The sequence below is a fragment of the Scophthalmus maximus genome, chromosome 7 (genome assembly GCF_022379125.1).
Source record: "Scophthalmus maximus strain ysfricsl-2021 chromosome 7, ASM2237912v1, whole genome shotgun sequence".
Classification (NCBI taxonomy): domain Eukaryota; kingdom Metazoa; phylum Chordata; class Actinopteri; order Pleuronectiformes; family Scophthalmidae; genus Scophthalmus; species Scophthalmus maximus.
This window is the reverse complement of record NC_061521.1, coordinates 5,189,670-5,214,272: the sequence shown is the minus strand read 5'-3', so window position 1 is coordinate 5,214,272 and position 24,603 is coordinate 5,189,670. Positions and strand designations below refer to the sequence as shown.

The 24,603-nt window shown below is 42.8% G+C and overlaps 1 long non-coding RNA gene across 1 annotated transcript; it reads left to right on the top strand.

Moving 5' to 3' along the window:
• The first annotated feature begins 1,501 nt into the window (after nucleotides 1-1,501).
• Nucleotides 1,502-24,338, top strand: LOC118315770. Its single transcript, XR_007031035.1, has 3 exons — nucleotides 1,502-1,544; nucleotides 11,699-11,739; nucleotides 23,489-24,338. It is a non-coding gene; the product is annotated as an uncharacterized LOC118315770 (long non-coding RNA).
• The last annotated feature ends 265 nt before the right edge of the window (nucleotides 24,339-24,603 follow it).

The following is a 24,603-nucleotide window of genomic DNA, read 5'->3' as shown; positions in this document are numbered from 1 at the left end:
AAAACGATGGCTTTGACACAATACCTTCAAAAATATGATACTGTGACAAAACTGACGTATTTCAATGAGAAAACGCTGGCTTTGACACATTACGTTCGAAACGATGATGCTGTGTCAAAACTGTTGTATTTCAATGGGAAAACGCTAGTTTTGACAAAGTACGTTCAAAACTTTGATACTGTTTCAAAACTGACGTAGTTGAATGAGAAATCACTGGTTTTGACACAATAAGTTCAAAACTATGATACTGTGTAAAAACTGTTGTATTTCAATGAGAAAACGCTGGTTTTGACACAATAGGTTCAAAACTGACGTATTTCAATGACAAAACGCTGGCTTTGACACATTACGTTCGAAGCTATGATGCTGTGTCAAAACTGACGTAGTTGAATGAGAAAACACTGGTTTTGACACAATTCGTTCAAAACTATGATATTGTGTCGAAACGCTGGCTTTTTTTACACAATCAGTTAAGAACTATGGTACTGTGTCAAAACTTACTAGTTCATTAGGAAAATGCTGATTTCAACACAATAGGTTCAAAACCATAACACTTTGTCAAAACTGACGTATTTCAATGAGAAAACGCTTGTTTTGACACAAAACTATGATACTGTGTCAAAACTGAAGTATTTCAATGAGAAAACTTTGGTGTTGACACATTACGTTCGAAACTATGATGCTGTGTCAAAACTGACGTAGTTGAATGAGAAAACGCTGGTTTTGACACAATAGGTTCAAAACTGACGTATTTCAATGAGAAAACGCTGATTTTGACACAAGTCAATGGAACTGTGTCAAAACTGACTAGCTCATTAGGAAAACGCTTGTTGTGACACAATAGGTTACAAACCATGATACGGTGTCAAAACTGACGTAGTTGAATGAGAAAACACTGGTTTTGACACAATTCGTTCCAAACTATGATATTGTGTCAAAACGCTGGCTTTTTTTACACAATCAGTTAAGAACTATGATACTGTGTAAAAACTGACGTATTTCAATGAGAAAACGCTGGTTTTGACACAATAAGTTCAAAACCATGATACTGTGTCAAAACGCTGGCTTTTTTTACACAATCAGTTAAGAACTATGATACTGTGTGAAGACTGACGTTTGTCAATGAGAAAACGCTGGTTTTGACCCAATAGGTAAAAAACTATGATGCTTTATCAAAACTGATGTAGTTCAATGAGAAAACACTGGTTTTGACACAATTCTTTCAAAACTATGATATTGTGTCAAAACGCTGGCTTTTTTTACACAAAAAAAAAAGCCAGCCCCCCAGTGGTGGGGGTGGTACTGACCCCCACCACTGGGGGTCAGTACCACCACTGACCCCAGTGGTGGAAAACTCCACTGCAACTCCACTTCCAAAAACTGTACATTACACTTTTTGCTTTTGCATAAGCAATGTGCTTTGAAGGGCTGTGGTCGCAGGGACAATGATATTCATGAAATTTGCATTTTTCTCATGTCGATCTTTTGACTCTTTTCGTCTAGAATGCCCCTGCACAAGTCCAGCTCTGAAGATGGATCTGGAGGTAAATTGAGCCACATTTTCACATTTATCTTCTGCACTCTTTCTAAGCTCAGCCTAGAAAATACACCATGAGCGGCGTGCAATATCATTTTTAAGCACAATGTGGAATATTGTCTCATTCTTTTATGTAATATTTATTTGGGAAAGTCTCGAAGGCATTTACATCTGCACTGAATACAACCTCTGGTGCTCTGTCGAGCTACAGTCTGACTTTATTGTATTGCCCTTTATTGATGTGAAGGGGTGTGAACAACCCGTTACGTTACTTGTTCAGATAAAAAGCCTCTTGCAGCGTACAGTATGTGCGAGTCAGAAAATTATGTTCTGGTGAGGAAAGTGGGAAATTCTCTTGCTTATCATGGTAAGGGACTCGCGGCGGGCCCAAGGCCAACGCTGCAGCTCAGGGAATGTTTGGCCACGCCGAGGCAAAGGAGTTGGCAGCGAGGACGCTTGGATACTTCCATCTCCTGTAGGCGTGATTGTCGCCACACAACCCCCTAATCGACGCGAGATCGATTACGAGCTACCCGGGATCATGTGGCGATTTTTCTGATGACTGCTGAGATTGGTGAGAGGTTTGTTTTTTTAATCCCCTGAGAAAGTCCCTATTTGGTCTGAGGCCCTCCTTGTCAGTCCCGGGAGTCATGCAAACTATCATACTTCCCATGAGAAAGCCCCTGGTGGTCGGACCCTGTGAATGGTGGTCGGACCCAGTGAATGGTGGTGGGACCCTGTGAACGGTGGTCGGACCCTGTGAATGGTGGTCAGACTCAGTGAATGGTGGTCGGACTCAGTGAATGGTGGTCGGACCATGTGAATGGCGGTCGGACTCAGTGAATGGTGGTCGGACTCAGTTAATGGTGGTCGGACCCTGTGAATGGTGTTCGGACCCTGTGAATGGTGGTCGGACTCAGTGAATGGTGGTCGGACTCAGTGAATGGTGGTCGGACCCTGTGAATGGTGGTCGGACTCAGTTAATGGTGGTCGGACCCTGTGAATGGTGGTAAGACCCTGTGAATGGTGGTCGGACCCTGTGAATGGTGGTCGGACTCAGTCAATGGTGGTCGACACCTTGAATGGTGGTCGGACTCAGTGAATGGTGGTCGGACCCTGTGAATGGTAGTCTGACTCAGGGAATGGTGGTCGAACTCAGTGAATGGTGGTCGGACCCTGTGAATGGTGGTCGGACTCAGTGAATGGTGGTCGGACCCTGTGAATGGTGGTCGGACTCAGTCAATGGTGGTCGGACCCTGTAAATGGTGGTCAGACTCAGTCAATGGTGGTCGGACCCTGTGAATGGTGGTCGGACTCAGTCAATGGTGGTCGGACCCTGTGAATGGTGGTCGGACTCAGTGAATGGTGGTCGGACCCTGTGAATGGTGGTCGGACTCAGTCAATGGTGGTCGGACTCTTTGAATGGTGGTCGGACTCAGTGAATGGTGGTCGGACCCTGTGAATGGTGGTCGGACTCATCGAATGGGGGTCGGACTCAGTGAATACTGTGTCAAAACTGACTAGTTCATTGCGAAAACGCTGGTTTCAACACAATTGTTTCAAAACAATAACACTGTCAAAACTGACGTATTTCAATGAGAAAATGCTCGTTTTGACACGATAGGTTCAAAACCATAATACTGTGTTAAAATTGATGTATTTCAATGAGAAAACGCTGGTTTTGACACAATAGGTTCAAAACTGTTGTATTTCAATGAGAAAACGCTGGTTTTGACAAAATAAGTTTAAAACTATGATACTGTGTCAAAACTGTTGTATTTCGATGAGAAAACGCTGGTTTTGACACAATAGGTTCAAAACTACGATGCTGTGTTAAAACTGACGTATATCAATGAGAAAACGCTGCCTTTGACACATTACGTTTGAAACTATGATGTGTCAAAACACTGGCTTTTTTTACACAATCAGTTAAGAACTATGATACTGTGTCAAGACTGACGTATTTCAATGAGAAAAAGCTTGTTCGTGAAAAATTAAGTGAAGTACATTGATACTCTTTCAAAAATGATGTATTTTGCTGAGAAAACGCCTATCTGTGACAAACCACGTGATATACAATGATACTGTCTCAAAACTGATGTATATTGCTCAAAAAACAGTTGATATATGAAAAAGTGAAATACAATAATAATGTAAAAACTGTCGTATTTCACTCGGAAAACTCTTTTTTTTGACAAACTATGTTAAATTGTAAGAAAACTGTCAAAACTAATGTATTTTGTGGATATATTGTGCCAAACTTTTTAAAAAAATACTCTGATACTGTGTCAAAATATATGTATTATGCTGAGAAAATGCTGTTTTGTGACAAACTATGGGAAATACTAAGAAAAGTCGTATCTTTGTTTGATGTGCTATTAGGCCTATGAATAATTCAAAATTTTGATGTCATACAACAGGGTAATTTATTGTACATTCAAAAAAATTATTAAATATTTCCTCGCATTTACATAAAGTATCCAAAAAATTACAAAATGTCATACTAAAGCTGTATATAAACAAATATTTCCTTTAGACATTATTCTTTCAAATGTAATATTGAGTTTTAAATGAAACATTAATACATAGTTATCCCCAATTAATTCATTCAATATTAATTAGACAAATTCAAAGATTAACCCTTGTGCTACCCTTTTGCATACTCGGTCCACCGGGGGGGGGTGTTTTTAAATCGCCACCGGGCTGTGCGCATAGGCCCAAGGCAGAGATCCGGCGAAGGCCTTGATCGCGAGAGCGCCCGCCTGTGTCCTTTTTTTGAAGAGTTGGGGCACCCTCTATCACCCGTGTCCAGGGGTCACCGCTGTTGCTTTCTTTCTTTCTGTGTGTGTGTGTGTGTGTGTCTCTCTCTCGCTCAATCTATCTCTCTCTCTCTCTCTCTCTCTCTCTCTCTCTCTCTTGGGGGGGGGGGGGTTGGAGTCAGAGAAGCCCCGACCCGACCCCGACCCGACCCCGAGGCTCCGGGGCGGTTTGTCCGACTCGTGGGTTGGGGTCAGAGAAGCAACGACCCCGAGGCTTCGGGGCACTTTGTCCGACTCGTGGGGTCAGAGAAGCCCCGACCCCGAGGCTCCGGGGCGGTTTGTCTGAGGAATATACAGACCTGTATGATAGAGCGTGTATCCACTGTCCCGGAAATGGTATCCTTCACCGTGAAGACCTTCGCCATCCAACCCGTTGTGTAATACAGCGGGCTGGCTCAACAATGATTGGTCCTTCTGTTCACGTACTAAACAAAATACAACATACGGATATTAGGCCTGTGTTGTGATCATAGCCGACTTAATGACTTTGCTCATCGAACCCTTTTCTCCCTTGTTATGATGTGACGGTCAGCGTTCAGAGACCCGGGCTACCGGTAAAACAGAGTTTCTCGGCTTCTAGGGTTTAACTAGTCCAACCAGCGTTCACTGGGTCCGACCAGCATTCCAGGGGTCCGACCAGCGTTCACTGAGTCCGACCAGCGTTCACTGGGTCCGACCAGCGTTCACTGGGTCCGACCAGCGTTCACTGGGTCCGACCAGCGTTCACTGAGTCCGACCAGCGTTCACTGAGTCCGGATCGTACTACACTGCAAACCCTCATAACTCCCAACTAGGGATTTGTGTTGTGTGTTATAAAGCAAAACCTGTGTCATTCAATAATGGCTGATAATGTGTACGATACCTTGATGTCCTTTGTGTATTATTGTCCCTAGTTACCGACCTCGGGTACCCGTAGTTCTCATTTAACAGCTACCGTGATAAGGATGTGCAATTACATCGGCCAAGGAAGGGGATATAAACAAAAACATGTTCATATATCTAATCTATGTCAGTACCCGTGGTGTATCACACGACTACACAGGCTGGCAAAATCTCTACTTCCCCTGAGAAAGTCCCTGTTTGGTCTTAGGCCCTCCTTGTCAGTCCCGGGAGTCTTGCAAACTATCTTACTCCCCATGAGAAAGCCCCTGTTCTGAGGCATGGACTCTTGGTGGTCGGACTCAGTGAATGGTGGTCGGATCCTGTGAATGGTGGTCGCACCCTGTGAATGGTGGTCGGACTCAGTGAATGGTGGTCGGATTCAGTGAATGGTGGTCGGACTCAGTGAATGGTGGTCGGATTCAGTGAATGGTGGTCGGAACCTGTGAATGGTGGTCGGACCCCGTGAATGGTGGTCAGACCCTGTGAATGGTGGTCGGACTCAGTGAATGGTGGTCGGACTCTGTGAATGGTGGTCGGACTCAGTGAATGGTGGTTGGACCCTTTGAATGGTGGTCGGACTCAGTCAATGGTGGTCGGACCCTGTGAATGGTGGTCGGACTCTGTCAATGGTGGTCGGACCCTGTGAATGGTGGTCGGATTCTGTGAATGGTGGTCAGACTCAGTGAATGGTGGTCGGACCCTGTGAATGGTGGTCGGACTCAGTGAATGGTGGTCGGACTCTGTGAATGTTGGTCGGACTCAGTGAATGGTGGTCGGACCCTGTGAATGGTGGTCAGACTCAAGAAATGGTGGTCTGACCCTGTGAATGGTGGTCGGACTCAGTCAATGGTGGTCGGACCATGTGAATGGTGGTCGGACTCAGTCAATGGTGGTCAGACCCTGTGAATGGTGGTCGGACTCAGTGAATGGTGGTCGGACCCTGTGGATGGTGGTCCGACTCAGTCAATGGTGGTCGGACCCTGTGAATGGTGGTCGGACTCAGTCAATGGTGGTCGGACCCTGTGAATGGTGGTCGGACTCAGTGAATGGTGGTCGGACCCTGTGAATGGTGGTCGGACTCAGTGAATGGTGGTCGGACCCTGTGAATGGTGGTCGGACTCATCGAATGGTGGTCGGACTCAGTGAATACTGTGTCAAAACTGACTAGTTCATTGGGAAAACGCTGGTTTCAACACAATTGCTTCAAAACCATAACACTTTGTCAAAACTGACGTATTTCAATGAGAAAACGCTTTTTTTGACACAATAGGTTAAAAACCATGATGCTGTGTCAAAACTGACGTAGTTCAATGAGAAATCACTGGTTTTGACACAATAAGTTCAAAACTGTTGTATTTCAATGAGAAAACACTGGTTTTGACACAATAAGTTCAAAACTATGATACTGTGTCAATACTGTTGTATTTCGATGAGAAAACGCTGGTTTTGACACAATAGGTTCAAAACTACGATGCTGTGTTAAAATTGACGTATTTTAATGAGAAAACTTTGGTGTTTACAAAGTACGTTCAAAACTATGATACTGTGTCAAAACTGACATATGTCAATGAGAAAACGCTGGCTTTGACACATTACGTTCGAAACTATGATGCTGTGTCAAAACGCTGGCTTTTTTTACCCAATCAGTTAAGAACTATGATACTGTGTCAAGACTGACGTATTTCAATGAGAAAAAGCTTGTTCGTGAAAAATTAAGTGAAGTACATTGATACTCTTTCAAAAATGATGTATTTTGCTGAGAAAACGCCTATCTGTGACAAACCAAGTGATATACAATGATACTGTCTCAAAACATATATATTGCTCAAAAAACAGTTGATATATGAAAAAGTGAAATACAATAATAATGTAAAAACTGTCGTATTTCACTCGGAAAATGCTGTTTTGTGACAAACTATGTTAAATTGTAAGAAAACTGTCAAAACTAATGTATTTTGTGGATATATTGTGCCAAACTTTTTAAAAAAATACTCTGATACTGTGTCAAAATATATGTATTATGCTGAGAAAATGATGTTTTGTGACAAACTATGGGAAATACTAAGAAAAGTCATATCTTTGTTTGATGTTGTGCTACTAGGCCTATGGATAATTCAACATTTTGATGTCATACAACAGGGTAATTTTTTGTACATTCAAAAAATTTTTTTAAATATTTCCTCGCATTTACATAAAGTATCCAAAAAATTACAAAATGTCATAATAAAGTTGTATATAAACAAATATTTCCTTTAGACATTATTTTTTCAAATTTAATATTGAGCTTTCAATGAAACATTAATACATAGTTATCCCCAATTAATTCATTCAATATTATTTAGACAAATTCAAAGATTAACCCTTGTGCTACCCTTTTGCATACTCGGTCCACCAGGGGGGGTTTTTTTAAATCGCCACCGGGCTGTGCGCATAGGCCCAAGGCAGAGATCAGGCGAAGGCCTTGATCGCGAGACCGCCCGCCTGTGTCCTTTTTGTGAAGAGTTGGGGCACCCTCTATCACCGTGTCCAGGGGTCACCGCTGTGGCTTTCTTTCTTTCTGTGTGTGTGTGTTTGTCTCTCTCTCTCTCTCTCTCTATCTCTCTCTCTCTCTCTCTCTCTCTCTCTCTCTTGGGGGGGGGGGGGTTGGGGTCAGAGAAGCCCCGACCCGACCCCGAGGCTCCGGGGCGGTTTGTCCGACTCGTGGGGTCAGAGAAGCCCCGACCACGAGGCTCCGGGGCGGTTTGTCCGACTCGTGGGTTGGGGTCAGAGAAGCCCCGACCCGAGGCTTCGGGGCGGTTTGTCCGACTCGTGGGGTCAGAGAAGCCCCGAACCCGATGCTCCGGGGCGGTTTGTCTGAGGAATATACAGACCTGTATAATAGAGCGTGTATCCACTGTCCCAGAAATGTTATCCTCCACCGTGAAGACCTTCGCCATCCAACCCGTTGTGTAATACAGCAGGCTGGCTCAACAATGATTGGTCCTTCTGTTCACGTACTAAACAAAATACAACATACGGATATTAGGCCTGTGTTGTGATCATAGCCGACTTAATGACTTTGCTCATCGAACCCTTTTCTCCCTTGTTATGATGTGACGGTCAGCGTTCAGAGACCCGGGCTACCGGTAAAACAGAGTTTCTCGGCTTCTAGGGTTTAACTAGTCCGACCAGCGTTCACTGGGTCCGACCAGCATTCACGGGGTGCGACCAGCGTTCACGGGGTCCGACCAGCGTTCACTGTTCGACCAGCGTTCACTGAGTCCGGATCGTACTACACTGCAAACCCTCATAACTCCCAAATAGGGATTTGTGTTGTGTGTTATAAAACAAAACCTGTGTCATTCACTAAAGGCTGATAATGTGTACGAAACCTTGATGTCCTTTGTGTATTATTGTCCCTAGTTACCGACCTCGGGTACCCATAGTTCTCATTTCACAGCTACCATGATAAGGATGTGCAATTACATCGGCCAAGGAAGGGGATATAAACAAAAACATGTTCATATATCTAATCTATGTCAGTACCCGTGGTGTATCACACGACTACACAGGCTGGCAAACTCTCTACTTCCCCTGAGAAAGTCCCTGTTTGGTCTTAGGCCCTCCTTGTCAGTCCCGGGAGTCGTGCAAACTATCTTTCTTCCCATGAGAAAGCCCCTGTTCTGAGGGATGGACTCTTGGTGGTGGGACCCTGTGAACGGTGGTCGGACCCTGTGAACGGTGGTCGCACCCTGTGAACGGTGGTCGGACTCAGTGAATGGTGGTCGGACCCTGTGAATGGTGGTCGCACCCTTTGAATGGTGGTCGGACTCAGTGAATGGTGGTCGGACTCAGTGAATGGTGGTCGAACCCAGTAAATGGTGGTCGGACTCAGTGAATGGTGGTCGGATTCAGTGAATGGTGGTCGGACTCAGTCAATGGTGGTCGGACCCTGTGAATGGTGGTCGGACTCTGTGAATGGTGGTCGGACTCAGTGAATGGTGGTCGGACCCTGTGAATGGTGGTCGGACTCAGTGAATGGTGGTCGGACTCATCGAATGGTGGTCGGACTCAGTGAATACTGTGTCAAAACAGACTAGTTCATTGGGAAAATGCTGGTTTCAACACAATTGGTTCAAAACCATAACACTTAGTCAAAACAGACGTATTTCAATGAGAAAACGCTGGTTTTGACACGAAAGGTTCAAAACCATAATACTGTGTCAAAACTGATGTAGTTTATTGAGAAATCACTGGTTTTGACACAATTCGTTCAAAACTATGATATTGTGTGAAAACGCTGGCTTTTTTTACACAATCAGTTAAGAGCTATGATACTGTGTCAAGACTGACGTATTTCAATGATAAAACGCCGGTTTTGACACAATAGGTTCAAAACTGACGTATTTCAATGAGAAAACGCTTGTTTTGACACAATAGGTTAAAAACCATGATACGGTGTCCAAACTAAAGTATTTCAATGAGAAAACTTTGGTGTTGACACAATACGTTCGAAACTAGGATGCTGTGTTAAAACTGACGTAGTTTAATGAGAAATCACTGGTTTTGACACAATAAGTTCAAAACTATGATATTGTGTCGAAACGCTGGCTTTTTTTACACAATCAGTTAAGAACTATGATACTGTGTAAAAACTGACGTATTTCAAAGAGAAAACGCTGGTTTTGACACAATTCTTTCAAAACTATGATACTTTGTCAAAACTGTCGTATTTCAATGAAAAACACTGGTTTTGACACAAAAAATGGTACTGTGTCAAAACTGACTAGTTCATTAGGAAAACGCTGGTTTCAACACAATAGGTTCAAAACCATAACACTTTGTCAAAACTGACGTATTTCAATGAGAAAACGCTTGTTTTGACACAAAACTATGATACTGTGTCAAAACTGACGTAGTTTAATTAGAAATCACTGGTTTTGACACTAAGTTCAAAACTGTTGTATTTCAATGAGAAAACACTCCTTTTGACACAATAAGTTCAAAACTATGATACTGTGTCAAAACTGTTGTATTTCAATGAGAAAACGATGGTTTTGACACATTACGTTCGAAACTATGATGCCGTGTCAAAACTGACGTAGTTTAATGAGAAATCACTGGTTTTGACACAATACCTTCAAAAATATGATACTGTGTAAAAACTGACGTATTTCAATGAGAAAACGCTGGTTTTGACACAAAACAATGGTACTGTGTCAAAACTGACTAGTTCATTAGGAAAACGCTGGTTTCAACACAATAGGTTCAAAACCTTAACACTTTGTCAAAACTGAAGTATTTCAATGAGAAAACTTTGGTGTTGACACATTACGTTCGAAACTATGATGCTGTGTCAAAACTGACGTAGTTTAATGAGAAATCACTGGTTTTGACACTAAGTTCAAAACTGTTGTATTTCAATGAGAAAACGCTGGTGTTGACACAATAAGTTCAAAACTATGATACTGTGTCAAAACTGTTGTATTTCAATGAGAAAACGATGGTTTTGACACATTACGTTCGAAACTATGATGCTGTGTCAAAACTGACGTAGTTGAATGAGAAAACGCTGGTTTTGACACAACAGGTTAAAAGTATGATTCTTTGTCAAAACTGATGTAGTTCAATGAGAAAACATTGGTTTTGACACTATTCTTTCAAAACTATGATACTTTGTCAAAACTGTCGTATTTCAATGAAAAAACACTGGTTTTGACACAAAACAATGGTACTGTGTCAAAACTGACTAGTTCATTAGGAAAACGCTGGTTTCAACACAATAGGTTCAAAACCTTAACACTTTGTCAAAACTGAAGTATTTCAATGAGAAAACTTTGGTGTTGACACATTACGTTCGAAACTATGATGCTGTGTCAAAACTGTTGTATTTCAATGAGAAAACGATGGTTTTGACACAATAAGTTCAAAACTATGGTACTTTGTCAAAACTGTCGTATTTCAATGAAAAAACACTGGTTTTGACACAATTCGTTCAAAACTATGATATTGTGTCAAAACGCTGGCTTTTTTTTACACAATCAGTTACGAACTATGATACTGTGTCAAGACTGACGTATTTCAATGAGAAAACGCTGGTTTTGACACAATAGGTTCAAAACTGACGTATTTCAATGAGAAAACGCTGGTTTTGACCCAATAGGAAAAAACTATGATGCTTTATCAAAACTGATGTAGTTCAATGAGAAAACACTGGTTTTGACACAATTCTTTCAAAACTATGATATTGTGTCAAAACGCTGGCTTTTTTTACACAAAAAAAAAGCCAGCCCCCCAGTGGTGGGGGTGGTACTGACCCCAATGGTGGAAAACTCCACTGCAACTCCACTCCCAAAAACTGTACATTACACTTTTTGCTTTTGCATAAGCAATGTGCTTTGAAGGGCTGTGGTCGCAGGGACAATGATATTCATGAAATTTGCATTTTTCTCATGTCGATCTTTTGACTCTTTTCGTCTAGAATGCCCCTGCACAAGTCCAGCTCTGAGGATGGATCTGGAGGTAAATTGAGCCACATTTTCACATTTATCTTCTGCACTCTTTCTAAGCTCAGCCTAGAAAATACACCATGAGCGGCGTGCAATATCATTTTTAAGCACAATGTGGAATATTGTCTCATTCTTTTATGTAATATTTATTTGGGAAAGTCTCGAAGGCATTTACATCTGCACTGAATACAACCTCTGGTGCTCTGTCGAGTTACAGTCTGACTTTATTGTATTGCCCTTTATTGATGTGAAGGGGTGTGAACAACCCGTTACGTTACTTGTTCAGATAAAAAGCCTCTTGCAGCGTACAGTATGTGCGAGTCAGAAAATTATGTTCTGGTGAGGAAAGTGGGAAATTCTCTTGCTTATCATGGTAAGGGACTCGCGGCGGGCCCAAGGCCAACGCTGCAGCTCAGGGAATGTTTGGCCACGCCGAGGCAAAGGAGTTGGCAGCGAGGACGCTTGGATACTTCCATCTCCTGTAGGCGTGATTGTCGCCACACAACCCCCTAATCGACGCGGGATCGATTACGAGCTACCCGGGATCATGTGGCGATTTTTCTGACGACTGCTGAGATTGGTGAGAGGTTTGTTTTTTTAATCCCCTGAGAAAGTCCCTATTTGGTCTGAGGCCCTCCTTGTCAGTCCCGGGAGTCAGGCAAACTATCATACTTCCCATGAGAAAGCCCCTGGTGGTCGGACCCTGTGAATGGTGGTCGGACCCAGTGAATGGTGGTGGGACCCTGTGAACGGTGGTCGGACCCTGTGAATGGTGGTCAGATTCAGTGAATGGTGGTCGGACTCAGTGAATGGTGGGCGGACCCTGTGAATGGCGGTCGGACTCAGTGAATGGTGGTCGGACTCAGTTAATGGTGGTCGGACCCTGTGAATGGTGGTCGGACTCAGTGAATGGTGGTCGGACTCAGTTAATGGTGGTCGGACCCTGTGAATGGTGGTAAGACCCTGTGAATGGTGGTCGGACCCTGTGAATGGTGGTCGGACTCAGTCAATGGTGGGCGACACCTTGAATGGTGGTCGGACTCAGTGAATGGTGGTCGGACCCTGTGAATGGTGGTCTGACTCAGGGAATGGTGGTCGAACTCAGTGAATGGTGGTCGGACCCTGTGAATGGTGGTCGGACTCAGTGAATGGTGGTCGGACCCTGTGAATGGTGGTCGGACTCAGTCAATGGTGGTCGGACCCTGTGAATGGTGGTCAGACTCAGTCAATGGTGGTCGGACCCTGTGAATGGTGGTCGGACTCAGTCAATGGTGGTCGGACCCTGTGAATGGTGGTCGGACTCAGTGAATGGTGGTCGGACCCTGTGAATGGTGGTCGGACTCAGTCAATGGTGGTCGGACCCTGTGAATGGTGGTCGGACTCAGTGAATGGTGGTCGGACCCTGTGAATGGTGGTCGGACTCAGTCAATGGTGGTCGGACCCTGTGAATGGTGGTCGGACTCAGTGAATGGTGGTCGGACTCTTTGAATGGTGGTCGGACTCAGTGAATGGTGGTCGGACCCTGTGAATGGTGGTCGGACTCATCGAATGGTGGTCGGACTCAGTGAATACTGTGTCAAAACTGACTAGTTCATTGCGAAAACGCTGGTTTCAACACAATTGGTTCAAAACAATAACACTGTCAAAACTGACGTGTTTCAATGAGAAAACGCTGGTTTTGACACGATAGGTTCAAAACCATAATACTGTGTTAAAACTGATGTATTTCAATGAGAAAACGCTGGTTTTGACACAATAGGTTCAAAACTGTTGTATTTCAATGAGAAAACGCTGGTTTTGACAAAATAAGTTTAAAACTATGATACTGTGTCAAAACTGTTGTATTTCGATGAGAAAACGCTGGTTTTGACACAATAGGTTCAAAACTACGATGCTGTGTTAAAACTGACGTATGTCAATGAGAAAACGCTGCCTTTGACACATTACGTTTGAAACTATGATGTGTCAAAACACTGGCTTTTTTTACACAATCAGTTAAGAACTATGATACTGTGTCAAGACTGACGTATTTCAATGAGAAAAAGCTTGTTCGTGAAAAATTAAGTGAAGTACATTGATACTCTTTCAAAAATGATGTATTTTGCTGAGAAAACGCCTATCTGTGACAAACCACGTGATATACAATGATACTCTCTCAAAACTGATGTATATTGCTCAAAAAACAGTTGATATATGAAAAAGTGAAATACAATAATAATGTAAAAACTGTCGTATTTCACTCGGAAAACGCTGTTTTGTGACAAACTATGTTAAATTGTAAGAAAACTGTCAAAACTAATGTATTTTGTGGATATATTGTGCCAAACTTTTTAAAAAAATACTCTGATACTGTGTCAAAATATATGTATTATGCTGAGAAAATGCTGTTTTGTGACAAACTATGGGAAATACTAAGAAAAGTCGTATCTTTGTTTGATGTGCTATTAGGCCTATGAATAATTCAAAATTTTGATGTCATACAACAGGGTAATTTATTGTACATTCAAAAAAATTATTAAATATTTCCTCGCATTTACAGAAAGTATCCAAAAAATTACAAAATGTCATACTAAAGCTGTATATAAACAAATATTTCCTTTAGACATTATTCTTTCAAATGTAATATTGAGTTTTAAATGAAACATTAATACATAGTTATCCCCAATTAATTCATTCAATATTAATTAGACAAATTCAAAGATTAACCCTTGTGCTACCCTTTTGCATACTCGGTCCACCGGGGGGGGTGTTTTTAAATCGCCACCGGGCTGTGCGCATAGGCCCAAGGCAGAGATCAGGCGAAGGCCTTGATCGCGAGAGCGCCCGCCTGTGTCCTTTTTTTGAAGAGTTGGGGCACCCTCTATCACCCGTGTCCAGGGGTCACCGCTGTGGCTTTCTTTCTTTCTGTGTGTGTGTGTCTCTCTCTCTCTCTCTCTCTCTCTCTTGGGGGGGGGGGGGGGTTGGAGTCAGAGAAGCCCCGACCCGACCCCGACCCGACCCCGAGGCTCCGGGGCGGTTTGTCCGACTCGTGGGTTGGGGTCAGAGAAGCAACGACCCCGAGGCTTCGGGGCGCTTTGTCCGACTCGTGGGGTCAGAGAAGCCCCGACCCCGAGGCTCCGGGGCGGTTTGTCTGAGGAATATACAGACCTGTATGATAGAGCGTGTATCCACTGTCCCGGAAATGGTATCCTTCACCGTGAAGACCTTCGCCATCCAACCCGTTGTGTAATACAGCGGGCTGGCTCAACAATGATTGGTCCTTCTGTTCACGTACTAAACAAAATACAACATACGGATATTAGGCCTGTGTTGTGATCATAGCCGACTTAATGACTTTGCTCATCGAACCTTTTTCTCCCTTGTTATGATGTGACGGTCAGCGTTCAGAGACCCGGGCTACCGGTAAAACAGAGTTTCTCGGCTTCTAGGGTTTAACTAGTCCAACCAGCGTTCACTGGGTCCGACCAGCATTCACTGGGTCCGACCAGCATTCAAGGGGTCCGACCAGCGTTCACTGAGTCCGACCAGCGTTCACTGGGTCCGACCAGCGTTCACTGGGTCTGACCAGCGTTCACTGGGTCCGACCAGCGTTCACTGAGTCCGACCAGCGTTCACTGAGTCCGGATCGTACTACACTGCAAACCCTCATAACTCCCAACTAGGGATTTGTGTTGTGTGTTATAAAGCAAAACCTGTGTCATTCAATAATGGCTGATAATGTGTACGATACCTTGATGTCCTTTGTGTATTATTGTCCCTAGTTACCGACCTCGGGTACCCGTAGTTCTCATTTAACAGCTACCGTGATAAGGATGTGCAATTACATCGGCCAAGGAAGGGGATATAAACAAAAACATGTTCATATATCTAATCTATGTCAGTACCCATGGTGTATCACACTACTACACAGGCTGGCAAACTCTCTACTTCCCCTGAGAAAGTCCCTGTTTGGTCTTAGGCCCTCCTTGTCAGTCCCGGGAGTCTTGCAAACTATCTTACTCCCCATGAGAAAGCCCCTGTTCTGAGGCATGGACTCTTGGTGGTCGGACTCAGTGAATGGTGGTCGGATCCTGTGAATGGTGGTCGCACCCTGTGAATGGTGGTCGGACTCAGTGAATGGTGGTCGGAACCTGTGAATGGTGGTCGGACCCCGTGAATGGTGGTCAGACCCTGTGAATGGTGGTCGGACCCCGTTAATGGTGGTCAGACTCTGTGAATGGTGGTCTGACTCAGTGAATGGTGGTTGGACCCTTTGAATAGTGGTCGGACTCAGTCAATGGTGGTCGGACCCTGTGAATGGTGGTCGGACTCTGTCAATGGTGGTCGGACCCTGTGAATGGTGGTCGGATTCTGTGAATGGTGGTCGGACTCAGTGAATGGTGGTCGGACCCTGTGAATGGTGGTCGGACTCAGTGAATGGTGGTCGGACTCTGTGAATGTTGGTCGGACTCAGTGAATGGTGGTCGGACCCTGTGAATGGTGGTCGGACTCAAGAAATGGTGGTCTGACCCTGTGAATGGTGGTCGGACTCAGTCAATGGTGGTCGGACCCTGTGAATGGTGGTCGGACTCAGTCAATGGTGGTCGGACCCTGTGAATGGTGGTCGGACTCAGTGAATGGTGGTCGGACCCTGTGAATGGTGGTCGGACTCAGTCAATGGTGGTCGGACCCTGTGAATGGTGGTCGGACTCAGTGAATGGTGGTCGGACCCTGTGAATGGTGGTCGGACTCAGTGAATGGTGGTCGGACCCTGTGAATGGTGGTCGGACTCATCGAATGGTGGTCGGACTCAGTGAATACTGTGTCAAAACTGACTAGTTCATTGGGAAAACGCTGGTTTCAACACAATTGCTTCAAAACCATAACACTTTGTCAAAACTGACGTATTTCAATGAGAAAACGCTGGTTTTGACACGATAGGTTCAAAACCATAATACTGTGTCAAACCTGACGTATTTCAATGAGAAAATGCTGGTTTTGACACAATCGGTTCAAAACTGACGTATTTCGATGAGAAAACGCTGGTTTTGACACCAAACAATGATACTGTGTCAAAACTGACTAGTTCATTGGGAAAACGCTGGTTTCAACACATGTTCAAAACCATAACACTTTGTCAAAACTGACGTATTTCAATGAGAAAACGCTTTTTTTGACACAATAGGTTAAAAACCATGATGCTGTGTCAAAACTGACGTAGTTCAATGAGAAATCACTGGTTTTGACACAATAAGTTCAAAACTGTTGTATTTCAATGAGAAAACTGGTTTTGACACAATAAGTTCAAAACTATGATACTGTGTCAATACTGTTGTATTTCGATGAGAAAACGCTGGTTTTGACACAATAGGTTCAAAACTACGATGCTGTTTTAAAACTGACGTATTTTAATGAGAAAACTTTGGTGTTTACAAAGTACGTTCAAAACTATGATACTGTGTCAAAACTGACATATGTCAATGAGAAAACGCTGGCTTTGACACATTACGTTCGAAACTATGATGCTGTGTCAAAACGCTGGCTTTTTTTACCCAATCAGTTAAGAACTATGATACTGTGTCAAGACTGACGTATTTCAATGAGAAAAAGCTTGTTCGTGAAAAATTAAGTGAAGTACATTGATACTCTTTCAAAAATGATGTATTTTGCTGAGAAAACGCCTATCTGTGACAAACCACGTGATATACAATGATACTGTCTCAAAACATATATATTGCTCAAAAAACAGTTGATATATGAAAAAGAGAAATAAAATAATAATGTAAAAACTGTCGTATTTCACTCGGAAAACGCTGTTTTGTGACAAACTATGTTAAATTGTAAGAAAACTGTCAAAACTAATGTATTTTGTGGATATATTGTGCCAAACTTTTAAAAAAAATACTCTGATACTGTGTCAAAATATATGTATTATGCTGAGAAAATGCTGTTTTGTGACAAACTATGGGAAATACTAAGAAAAGTCATATCTTTGTTTGATGTTGTGCTACTAGGCCTATGGATAATTCAACATTTTGATGTCATACAACAGGGTAATTTTTTGTACATTCAAAAAAAATATTAAATATTTCCTCGCATTTACATAAAGTATCCAAAAAATTACAAAATGTCATACTAAAGTTGTATATAAACAAATATTTCCTTTAGACATTATTTTTTCAAATTTAATATTGAGTTTTCAATGAAACATTAATACATAGTTATCCCCAATTAATTCATTCAATATTATTTAGACAAATTCAAAGATTAACCCTTGTGCTACCCTTTTGCATACTCGGTCCACCAGGGGGGTTTTTTTTAAATCGCCACCGGGCTGTGCGCATAGGCCCAAGTTAGAGATCAGGCGAAGGCCTTGATCGCGAGAGCACCCGCCTGTGTCCTTTTTGTGAAGAGTTGGGGCACCCTCTATCACCGTGTCCAGGGGTCACCGCTGTGGCTTTCTTTCTTTCTGTGTGTGTGTGTGTGTCTCTCTCTCTCTCTCTCTCTCTCTCTCTCTCTCTCTATCTCTCTCTCTCTTTCTCTCTCTTGGGGGGGGGGGGTTGGGGTCAGAGAAGCCCCGACCCGACCCCGAGGCTCCGGGGCGGTTTGTCCGACTCGTGGGGTCAGAGAAGCCCCGACCACGAGGCTCCGGGGCGGTTTGTCCGACTCGTGGGTTGGGGTCAGAGAAGCCCCGACCCGAGGCTTCGGGGCGGTTTGTCCGACTCGTGGGGTCAGAGAAGCCCCGACCCCGAGGCTCCGGGGCGGTTTGTCTGAGGAATATACAGACCTGTATGATAAAGCGTGTATCCACTGTCCCGGAAATGGTATCCTCCACCGTGAAGACCTTCGCCATCCAACCCGTTGTGTAATACAGCAGGCTGGCTCAACAATGATTGGTCCTTCTGTTCACGTACTAAACAAAATACAACATACGGATATTAGGCCTGTGTTGTGATCATAGCCGACTTAATGACTTTGCTCATCGAACCCTTTTCTCCCTTGTTATGATGTGACGGTCAGCGTTCAGAGACCCGGGCTACCGGTAAAACAGAGTTTCTCGGCTTCTAGGGTTTAACTAGTCCGACCAGCGTTCACTGGGTCCGACCAGCATTCACGGGGTGCGACCAGCGTTCACGGGGTCCGACCAGCGTTCACTGTTCGACCAGCGTTCACTGAGTCCGGATCGTACTACACTGCAAACCCTCATAACTCCCAAATAGGGATTTGTGTTGTGTGTTATAAAGCAAAACCTGTGTCATTCAATAAAGGCTGATAATGTGTACGAAACCTTGATGTCCTTTGTGTATTATTGTCCCTAGTTACCGACCTCGGGTACCCATAGTTCTCATTTCACAGCTACCATGATAAGGATGTGCAATTACATCGGCCAAGGAAGGGGATATAAACAAAAACATGTTCATATATCTAATCTATGTCAGTACCCGTGGTGTATCACACGACTACACAGGCTGGCAAACTCTCTACTTCCCCTGAGAAAGTCCCTGTTTGGTCTTAGGCCCTCCTTGTCAGTCCCGGGAGTCGTGCAAACTATCTTTCTTCCCATGAGAAAGCCCCTGTTCTGAGGGATGGACTCTTGGTGGTCGGACCCTGTGAATGATAGTCGGACCCAGTGAATGGTGGTGGGACCCTGTGAACGGTGGTCGGACCCTGTGAACGGTGGTCGGACCCTGTGAACGGTGGTCGCACCCTGTGAATGGTGGTCGGACTCAGTGAATGGTGGTCGGACCCAGTAAATGGTGGTCGGACTCAGTGAATGGTGGTCGGATTCAGTGAATGGTGGTCGGACTCAGTCAATGGTGGTCGGACCCTGTGAATGGTGGTCGGACTCTGTGAATGGTGGTCGGACTCAGTGAATGGTGGTCGGACTCAGTGAATGGTGGTCGGACTCATCGAATGGTGGTCGGACTCAGTGAATACTGTGTCAAAACAGACTAGTTCATTGGGAAAATGCTGGTTTCAACACAATTGGTTCAAAACCATAACACTTTGTCAAAACAGACGTATTTCAATGAGAAAACGCTGGTTTTGACACGAAAGGTTCAAAACCATAATACTGTGTCAAAACTGATGTAGTTTATTGAGAAATCACTGGTTTTGACACAATTCGTTCAAAACTATGATATTGTGTGAAAACGCTGGCTTTTTTTACACAATCAGTTAAGAGCTATGATACTGTGTCAAGACTGACGTATTTCAATGAGAAAACGCCGGTTTTGACACAATAGGTTCAAAACTGACGTATTTCAATGAGAAAACGCTTGTTTTGACACAATAGGTTAAAAACCATGATACGGTGTCCAAACTAAAGTATTTCACTGAGAAAACTTTGGTTTTGACACGATAGGTTCAAAACCATAATACTGTGTCAAAACTGACGTATTTCAATGAGAAAACGCTGGTTTTGACACAATAGGTTCAAAACTGACGTATTTCAATGACAAAACGCTGGCTTTGACACATTACGTTCGAAACTATGATGCTGTGTCAAAACTGACGTAGTTGAATGAGAAAACACTGGTTTTGACACAATTCGTTCAAAACTATGATATTGTGTCGAAACGCTGGCTTTTTTTACACAATCAGTTAAGAACTATGATACTGTGTAAAAACTGACATATTTCAAAGAGAAAACGCTGGTTTCAACACAATAGGTTCAAAACCATAACACTTTGTCAAAACTGACGTATTTCAATAAGAAAACGCTTGTTTTGACACAAAACTATGATACTGTGTCAAAACTGACGTAGTTTAATTAGAAATCACTGGTTTTGACACTAAGTTCAAAACTGTTGTATTTCAATGAGAAAACGCTGGTTTTGACACCAAACAATGGTACTGTGTCAAAACTGTTGTATTTCAATGAGAAAACGATGGCTTTGACACATTACGTTCGAAACTATGATGCTGTGTCAAAACTGACGTAGTTTAATGAGAAATCACTGGTTTTGACACAATACCTTCAAAAATATGATACTGTGTCAAAACTGAAGTATTTCAATGAGAAAACTTTGGTGTTGACACATTACGTTCGAAACTATGATGCTGTGTCAAAACTGACGTAGTTTAATGAGAAATCACTGGTTTTTACACTAAGTTCAAAACTGTTGTATTTCAATGAGAAAACGCTGGTTTTGACACAATAGGTTAGAAGTATGATTCTTTGTCAAAACTGATGTAGTTCAATGAGAAAACACTGGTTTTGACACAATTCTTTCAAAACTATGATACTTTGTCAAAACTGTCGTATTTCAATGAAAAAACACTGGTTTTGACACAAAACAATGGTACTGTGTCAAAACTGACCAGTTCATCAGGAAAACGCCGGTTTCAACACAATAGGTAAAAAAACAATAAAACTTTGTCAAAACTGACGTATTTCAATGAGAAAACGCTTGTTTTGACACAAAAGGTTAAAAACCATGATACGGTGTCAAAACTGAAGTATTTCAATGAGAAAACGATGGCTTTGACACATTACGTTCGAAACTATGATGCTGTGTCAAAACTGACGTAGTTGAATGAGAAATCACTGGTTTTGACACAATACCTTCAAAAATATGATACTGTGTCAAAACTGAAGTATTTCAATGAGAAAACTTTGGTGTTGACACATTACGTTCGAAACTATGATGCTGTGTCAAAACTGACGTAGTTTAATGAGAAATCACTGGTTTTTACACTAAGTTCAAAACTGTTGTATTTCAATGAGAAAACGCTAGTTTTGACACAATAGGTTCAAAACTACGATGCTGTGTCAAAACTGACGTATTTCAATGAGAAAACTTTGGTGTTTACAAAATACGTTCAAAACTATGATACTGTTTCAGAACTGACGTAGTTGAATGAGTAATCACTGGTTTTGACACAATAAGTTCAAAACTATGATACTGTGTAAAAACTGTTTTATTTCAATGAGAAAACGCTAGTTTTGACACAATAGGTTCAAAACTAAGATGCTGTGTCAAAACTGACGTATTTCAATGAGAAAACTTTGGTGTTTACAAAATACGTTCAAAACTATGATACTGTTTCAGAACTGACGTAGTTTAATTAGAAATCACTGGTTTTGACACTAAGTTCAAAACTGTTGTATTTCAATGAGAAAACGCTGGTTTTGACACCAAACAATGGTACTGTGTCAAAACTGTTGTATTTCAATGAGAAAACGATGGCTTTGACACATTACGTTCGAAACTATGATGCTGTGTCAAAACTGACGTAGTTTAATGAGAAATCACTGGTTTTGACACAATACCTTCAAAAATATGATACTGTGTCAAAACTGAAGTATTTCAATGAGAAAACTTTGGTGTTGACACATTACGTTCGAAACTATGATGCTGTGTCAAAACTGACGTAGTTGAATGAGAAAACGCTGGTTTTGACACAACAGGTTAAAAGTATGATTCTTTGTCAAAACTGATGTAGTTCAATGAGAAAACGATGGCTTTGACACATTACGTTCGAAACTATGATGCTGTGTCAAAACTGACGTAGTTGAACGAGAAATCACTGGTTTTGACACAATACCTTCAAAAATATGATACTGTGTCAAAACTGACGTATTTCAATGAGAAAACGCTGGCTTTGACACATTACGTTCAAAACTATGATACTGTGTCAAAACTGTTGTATTTCAATGAGAAAACGCTGGTGTTGACACAATAAGTTCAAAAATATGATACTGTGTCAAAACTGTTGTATTTCAATGAGAAAACGATGGCTTTGACACATTACATTCGAAACTATGATGCTGTGTCAAAACTGACGTAGTTGAATGAGAAATCACTGGTTTTGACACAATAAGTTCAAAACTATGGTACTTTGTCAAAACTGTCGTATTTCAATGAAAAAACACTGGTTTTGACACAATTCGTTCAAAACTATGATATTGTGTCAAAACGCTGGCTTTTTTTTACACAATCAGTTAAGAACTATGATACTGTGTCAAGACTGACGTATTTCAATGAGAAAACGCTGGTTTTGACACAATAGGTTCAAAACTGACGTATTTCAATGAGAAAACGCTGGTTTTGACACAAGTCAATGGAACTGTGTCAAAACTGACTAGCTCATTAGGAAAACGCTTGTTGTGACACAATAGGTTAAAAACCATGATACGGTGTCAAAACTGACGTAGTTGAATGAGAAAACACTGGTTTTGACACAATTCGTTCAAAACTATGATATTGTGTCAAAACGCTGGCTTTTTTTACACAATCAGTTAAGAACTATGATACTGTGTAAAAACTGACGTATTTCAATGAGAAAACGCTGGTTTTGACACAATAAGTTCAAAACTATGATACTGTGTCAAAACGCTGGCTTTTTTTACACAATCAGTTAAGAACTATGATACTGTGTGAAGACTGACGTATTTCAATGAGAAAACGCTGGTTTTGACCCAATAGGTAAAAAACTATGATGCTTTATCAAAACTGATGTAGTTCAATGAGAAAACACTGGTTTTGACACAATTCTTTCAAAACTATGATATTGTTTCAAAACGCTGGCTTTTTTTACACAAAAAAAAAGCCAGCCCCCCAGTGGTGGGGGTGGTACTGACCCCCACCACTGGGGGTCAGTACCACCACTGACCCCAGTGGTGGAAAACTCCACTGCAACTCCACTCCCAAAAACTGTACATTACACTTTTTGCTTTTGCATAAGCAATGTGCTTTGAAGGGCTGTGGTCGCAGGGACAATGATATTCATGAAATTTGCATTTTTCTCATGTCGATCTTTTGACTCTTTTCGTCTAGAATGCCCCTGCACAAGTCCAGCTCTGAAGATGGATCTGGAGGTAAATTGAGCCACATTTTCACATTTATCTTCTGCACTCTTTCTAAGCTCAGCCTAGAAAATACACCATGAGCGGCGTGCAATATCATTTTTAAGCACAATGTGGAATATTGTCTCATTCTTTTATGTAATATTTATTTGGGAAAGTCTCGAAGGCATTTACATCTGCACTGAATACAACCTCTGGTGCTCTGTCGAGCTACAGTCTGACTTTATTGTATTTCCCTTCATTGATGTGAAGGGGTGTGAACAACCCGTTACGTTACTTGTTCAGATAAAAAGCCTCTTGCAGCGTACAGTATGTGCGGGTCAGAAAATTATGTTCTGGTGAGGAAAGTGGGAAATTCTCTTGCTTATCATGGTAAGGGACTCGCGGCGGGCCCAAGGCCAACGCTGCAGCTCAGGGAATGTTTGGCCACGCCGAGGCAAAGGAGTTGGCAGCGAGGACGCTTGGATACTTCCATCTCCTGTAGGCGTGATTGTCGCCACACAACCCCCTAATCGACGCGGGATCGATTACGAGCTACCCGGGATCATGTGGCGATTTTTCTGACGACTGCTGAGATTGGTGAGAGGTTTGTTTTTTTAATCCCCTGAGAAAGTCCCTATTTGGTCTGAGGCCCTCCTTGTCAGTCCCGGGAGTCATGCAAACTATCATACTTCCCATGAGAAAGCCCCTGTTCTGAGGCATGGACTCTTGGTGGTCGGACCCTGTGAATGGTGGTCGGACCCAGTGAATGGTGGTGGGACCCTGTGAACGGTGGTCGGACCCTGTGAATGGTGGTCAGACTCAGTGAATGGTGGTCAGACCCTGTGAATGGTGGTCGGACTCAGTGAATGGTGGTCGGACTCAGTGACTGGTGGTCGGACCCTGTGAATGGCGGTCGGACTCAGTGAATGGCGGTCGGACTCAGTGAATGGTGGTCGGACTCAGTGAATGGTGGTCGGACCCTGTGAATGGTGGTCGGACCCTGTGAATGGTGGTCGGACTCAGTCAGTGGTGGTCGACACCTTGAATGGTGGTCGGACTCAGTGAATGGTGGTCGGACCCTGTGAATGGTGGTCGGACTCAGTG